At 47.0% G+C, this 6,374-nt stretch overlaps 1 non-coding gene across 1 annotated transcript; it reads left to right on the top strand.

Annotated features, from left to right (window-relative positions):
• Positions 1-2,816: 2,816 nt before the first annotated feature.
• On the top strand, positions 2,817-2,889 carry TRNAK-CUU (transfer RNA lysine (anticodon CUU)). Its single transcript has one exon. It is a non-coding gene; the product is annotated as a tRNA-Lys (tRNA).
• Positions 2,890-6,374: the final 3,485 nt, after the last annotated feature.

Raw genomic sequence — 6,374 nt, 5'->3', positions numbered from 1 at the left:
AAACCATCCATCTAATTAGCATCTGTTGAGCATGGTTTTGGTGTGGTTTTGCTTGGAAGGACTAGGCTATGTTGGGCGACATCTTGAATTTTCGTCCAGCTCCAAAACTCCACGATGGGGTTCCCACATTTATTTTGGCCCTAGAATATTCCAAGGTGAAGATTGGATACCAGGAATTTGGGAGCCTCTGTTGTTGATGGTGCCGACCATTCCTGGCAACAGGGCTGGATCCTTTGCCTCGGCTGTCAGCCATTTCTCCATCAGAAAGGGGCCAGCCTGGGTCCCCACCGTGACTTCGGGAGCCACTGAAGGGGGCCAGTGAATTTGTGATGTGTTTGGTGTTTCCTTTTCCAGCCCCTTTCCTCAGACTCTGGGGTTCCTCTTCTTCTACCCCTCCCCCTTTAGTTCTAATGTCTCTTTGCATTTTTGTGTTTCTCGATGCCAGCGACGAGAGGTGACAGGAATCAGCAGGCATCTCTCTCTTCAGCTGGCTCTTTTGTGTTCTTCTCCTGTTGTAACTTTATCCTACTTGATGTTCTCTGAGACTTCATTAAGGACCTTTATTCCCAAATATACTCTAAAGGCTAAACTCTGCAAGGCTGTTTAAGAAAAAAGGCCCAGAATGTAGAATCGGAGGGATATGATTGCCTTGTTGCCCATCATGTATCTGTGTGTCTTTGGGAAACTGCTTTACCTCTCTGTGGGAATAATAATAGTAATAATAATGCTTGTCATTTATTGTACTCACTCTCAGCCAGGCGCTGTGATAAGCCTTTTACGTACTCATCTCAGTAAATCTTTGTAGTAGACTTGCTAGCATTATCATCCCCATTTTACAGACACAGAAACTAAGGCTTAGAGATTAAATGACTTGCCCAAGGTCATAGAGTGGCAGATCCAGGACTTGAACTCAGGTCTCTGTGATGCCAAAGCCCATATGATATTCTGCCCTAGGGTTGTTGCCAAGAGGAAGGCACAAGTGACTAAACGCGCTTTGGCAACCCTGCAGTTAAAATCAATGGAGGGATTCAGAAGACTATTTCGAAGAAGTAGTTCTGAGCCACGAATCTCTGGCATTGCAGTACTTGTGTACCACAATAGAGCGCAGTGTGGCTAGAGTATGAATGAGAGACCAGAAGAAGGAAGCAGGGTAGTCTCAAAGGTGGTACCCTGTGGTTCTTTTGCTGCAAGCTGCTGGGTTTGCCAGCCTTTGACATCAGCTGTAATATCACAGCAGGGGTATTCTTTGCAAGCTAATGCAAGGGTTGGATTTATTCCATTTCAGGGTTAGACCAAGGACTGTTGGTGAAAACAGTTTCTGGGAATCACATATTTGGATTTGTTCTTCTTTTTAGGGTCTTGGAAAGGGGGAGGTAAGGGATAAAGATTCACTGGGAGGACATTGTTGCTGGCAGCTCACTTCACCCCAAGCTGTGGGAACTCTGCCCCTAGGTCAGGAAGGCAAGCAGATGTGACTTGGAGACACCCAGAGAGAAGCTCTATTGAGTAAAAAGGACCACTGAGACCAAGTCATTCTTCTGACTGCAATTCTCTTCAAGAACACTGTGGCTCTTTCTCAAGACCCCCTACATGGAGCCTCATCCAGGCCAAACTCTCTGGGGCCGACCCAGCTCCTTCCTCTGCAGGAGCAGAGGAGCCATGTGGAATCTCCCAGAATGTGCTGGGCAGGAAATCATTGCCCAGGAGGAAAAAACACCTCTGAAGTTAATTTGCTTATGCAGAAGGAACAAGAAGTCAACCTTCTGGGTTGGTGAGGATGGGAATGAGAGCAAAGACTTGTGTGATCCTGGTTGGGCCTCAGTGCACCTCTTGCTGAAGAGTGAAAGATGGACCCTGGTCCTAGAGCTACCTTTGATCCAAAAGAATCTCCTAAGGGACAGTTCTTTGAGAACCTGGGCTGGGCTTGCTTTGGAGAAAATCCATTTTTTGAGCTCCATTCACTATATGCACTGCATTGAAAAAAAAAAAAAAACTCAAACCAGTTGCCACCAAGTCCATTCTAACTTATGACAACCCTATGCATGCAGAGTAGAGCTGTTCCATAGGGTTTTCAAGGCTGTGACCTTTTGGAAGGCAGATCGCCAGGCCTTTCTTCCAAGGCACCTGTGGGTGGGTTCGAACCACCAATCTTTTGGTTAGTAGTCGTGCACTTAAACATTTATGGCACATAGGGACCCTTTTAGTAAGATCAAATTGCCCACTCCAGATCCCCAAGCACCAAACGTTGTGTACAGATCAGAGAGAACAAGCAGCAGCAAGGAGCCAGGGACCTGGTCAAGTGGTGGTCCAGGAGCCAATATGGGAAATAAAGGCTGTGGGAGGCCAGAAAAGGAGCACATATGGGGCATAGGGTACTTGGCAAAGGCTTTTTAGGGGGCATTAAGTCAGGGAGGATGGGGAGGTGTCAGAATCTCAAAAAACATTGCTTTTTGGCCTAGTGGTTAAGTGCTACAGCTGCTAAACAAAAGGTCGGCAGTTTGAATTTGCCAGGCGCTCCTCAGAAACTCTATGGGGCGGTTCCACTCTGTCCTATAGGGTCACTGTGAGTCGGAATTGACTCGATGGCAGTGGGTTTGGTTTAACACTTTCAAGGCAAATATTACCTCTTGCTTATGCCCTTCATAAAAGGCACAGGAGCACCCTCATTGGAATTTCTGGAATTAGCTCAGTGCACCAGACAGAAGTTCCCCATGAGATCTGGTAAAGAAAGGAAATTGGCGACCAGAGGTGATCAGTAAGCACTTATCCAGCTGAAGAATGCTTGAATCCCTTTCTGGTGACAGTAGTAAGCAAATGCCCAGCTAGCTCAGTTGGTAGAGCATGAGACTCTTAATCTCAGGGTTGTGGGTTCAAGCCCCATGTTGGGCATCATCATTCCACCACCTGTCTGTTTGTTGTACTGTGATGGTTTGCATGTTGCTGTGATGTTGGAAGATATGCCACAGGTATTTCAAATACCAGCAGGGTCACTTGTAGTGGACAGGTTTCAGTGGGACTTTCAGACTAAGACAGGATAAGGAGGAAAGGCCTGGTGATCTATTTCCAAAAATTAACCAATGAAAACTCTATGGATCACAACAGAATATTGTCTAATATAGTGCTGGAAGATGAGTCCCCTAGGTTGGAAACTAAAAAAAAAAAAAATTTTTTTTTTTTTTTTTGGCACTCAAAATATACAGTGGCCACAACAACGGACTCAAACACACCAATGGTCATGAAGACGGTGCAGGACTGGGCAACATTTTGTTCTGTTGTATGTGGAGCCGCCCTGAATCACAGCCTACTTGACAGCAACCAGCAGCAACAAGAGTCACAATGGCAAGGAGAGCTATTTTGCAGTGCCCCCCTCCACTTCAGAGATTCGGGGATGGCAGGTGGGCATCAGATCCAAAGTACTACGGCAGGCACCCAATCACTCCAGGCCAGGGGTGTCTGAATCTGGCTACATCACTGAATCACCCTGAGGAGGCTCCAAATCCTACCCCCCCCCCACCCTACCCCAGACCTGTTGAATCAGAGTCTCTGGAGGTGGGGCCCTGAAATTGCAGCCAGGTGATTTTGATGCAGACCCAGAGGGTCTGTATTTGGGGTCTTTCTTCTGGCCCATTCAGTCCTCATGAAGCCTTTGGCCTGGACTTTCTAGATTTCCCACCAGCCTCCATGTCCTGGTGTGGCGCTCTGGTTTGGGCTATGACTGGGCCGTAGAAAACCTAGGAGACCCCTCTCCCCACATTTGGGCTATGACTGGGATGTAGAAAACCTAGGAGGCCCTCCCCCAGCTCTTTGCTGAAGCAGGAGCCATTTGTCATCCACCACGGCCATCCTTTGTCCCAATGGGGAGAGACCAGGACACGGATAAATGCAATTGTGAAAGCACTGTTTCTCACATCGGGATCATATAGGACGGTTCCTCTGCACTCCAATTATTATAATGAGTCGAGTTCCACTTCAAAGGGGGCTAATTTAATAAGAGGAAGCACTGGGGCTCTGAGGGATTCTAATTAGATTTCTTTCCACACCCTCCTTGAGTCTTTTCTGAAGAGCAGCCAGGACCGCTAGATTGTGTTGTGTTTGGGTCCAGCATGAGGAAACTTGGAAGCCTGGCCTGGCCAGGGAAGGCCATTTGTCTGACTGGAGCCTGACAGCCCAGATCCTGCTCCCAGCGGGAGAGGGGCCTAGCCATAGGGAAAGTCAACAGGATTTAGGGGAGTAGAGGTGGGAAGACTAAGGGGTGGGGACTTGGTGGCTGAGGGCTTTCTGTGCCAGTTTGGTGAGATGGGGGTGAGGTGGGTTAGAAGACAGAGAGCTGAAGCCAAAGTGCCTGGGTTTGAATCCCAACTCCTTCCCTTTCCAGCTGTGTGATTCTGGGCACATGTTATGACCTCTCTGCATCTCAGTTTCCTCATCTATAAAATGGGGTTACTAATAGAGCCCACCTTATAAGGCAGTTGGGGGAATTAAATGGCTAGGACATATAAAGTGGCTAAAATCATACCTGACACAGAGTATTACGATTATCAGAAAGCATTGGTTCATCGTTTATTTAGACGTGTTTTTCAAAATCAAAAGATGGGAAAGGCTTCCCAAGATCAGGGTTGACTTAATTTTGCATGAACCCTTTGAGCTCAGTAGTCAGCTTGGAGGAAGAGTCCATCTCTCCTATGGTGACAAGATCGAAGATACCTTGGTTCAAATCCTGTTTTGCTGCTTGCCAGCTGTGTGACCTTGGACAAATTGCTTTACCTCTCTGAGCCTAAGTGCCTTCATCTACAAAGGAATGAAAACAATAACAAGCTCAAACGAGAGAGATGACACTAAGGAATGATGCCTGTTACAGCACCTGGCCGGGGCCCATGTACACAGTGGGGCTTCAGTACATGGCATTACCAAATTCATCTAGTCTATAAAGCAAAGGTTTTCACATCTCTGAAGTTGAGATGCAGCTGATGACTGATGTCATCTTAACGTTGCTGTTGCCTAGGCACACACCAAATCTCCAATCTCAAAACTTGCAGAATAGGAACAAATGGCTTGGTGGAAAACCCGGGGGACAATTAGGGACCAATGAAAGGGGTTGGGGTGCGGGTGAATCAGACGCATTTAGCAACATTTCCCACACGGTGGTCAAAAGTGAGCTAGAGCCGCACAATGACAAAGCCGCGTGAAAGCCCAGCACCCATAGCTTTACTTCTTTCATGAATTCTTCTAGAAAATGCTGCATCCCAGTGCCCCTGAAGCCAAGAGTACATTTGTGGAAAAACATGGACTCCAGTGGCTCCAAGTTGCAAAGGAATTCAGAAGAGGAGGGCTCTGAATGTGAAGTCCTAGAGATACCACAATCAATATCTTTTCCTTCTGTTGTTCACTTTATGTGTACACAAGAGTGATACATGATTAAAATCTCCATCTCAGTTGAAAGAGCTCTTTCTTGAAGCATAAAATCAAAATTCTGAGTGATCAGAAAGCATTGGCTCATAGTTTATTCAGGAGTGTTTTTCATCTTTGGTGGTATGTAAATCTGTGGTGTCTTTTACGATCGCTGAGTTCTTTTGGTCCTGTTTCCCATCTTCTCATACAGACCTTACTATGTTGGGATCAAGAAGATCTTGGTTTTACCTTTACTGAGCACCTCCTGAGCCTGGCGCTGTGGTTGTCACTTTATAGGTTATTGCACTTATTTTTCCGGAGAGATTTTCCTTCTCATTTTGTAGTTTAACTGAGGCTTGGAGCAAGGAAATGACTAGCCCAAGATCACGCGGCTGGGACTTGATCTCAGAGCTGAATGCATTGAGCACCACACTCCATCCTTCTTCCCTTGAGAAGTGGCCCATGTGCTTTGTGCAACAGGGATCACCCTTCTTACACAGGAATCCCTCCATGGCCTGTGTAAGACCACTTGGATTCAAGGTCAAGGCCAACATCACCAAGGTCCCCAAGTCTCGAGTCATCATCAGATGACAAATTAACATCGACTGGGTGCCTAGGAAGCAGGTGGGGCAGTGGGAGCAGCACTGAGGTGGGTGCCAGGAGAAATGGGTTCTGATCCAAGTGATACCACTTAGGGCTGTGTGGCCTCGCGTGAGTCACTTGACCTCTCTGGGCCTCTATTTCTTCATCTCTACAATGAGTGGATGAGAATAGGAGATTGGTAGAGTTTCTTCCAATGGTAGCACCAAAATCTGTCCTTTATGCAGGTCCTGGGGGCTGGGAGCAATAGACCTTCGAATGTGGAGTCAACACAGGATGGATGGAGAGTGAGATCATGTACTTCTAGAAAGCTGGACCAGTCAGACTCTAGAGCCTCCTATGGATCTACTACTGTCCTGGATGGGATGTTGGGCTCATTGGCCGTA

Source organism: Loxodonta africana, chromosome 3 (assembly GCF_030014295.1).
Source record: "Loxodonta africana isolate mLoxAfr1 chromosome 3, mLoxAfr1.hap2, whole genome shotgun sequence".
Lineage (NCBI taxonomy): Eukaryota > Metazoa > Chordata > Mammalia > Proboscidea > Elephantidae > Loxodonta > Loxodonta africana.
This window is presented reverse-complemented; position numbering and strand designations above follow the sequence as displayed.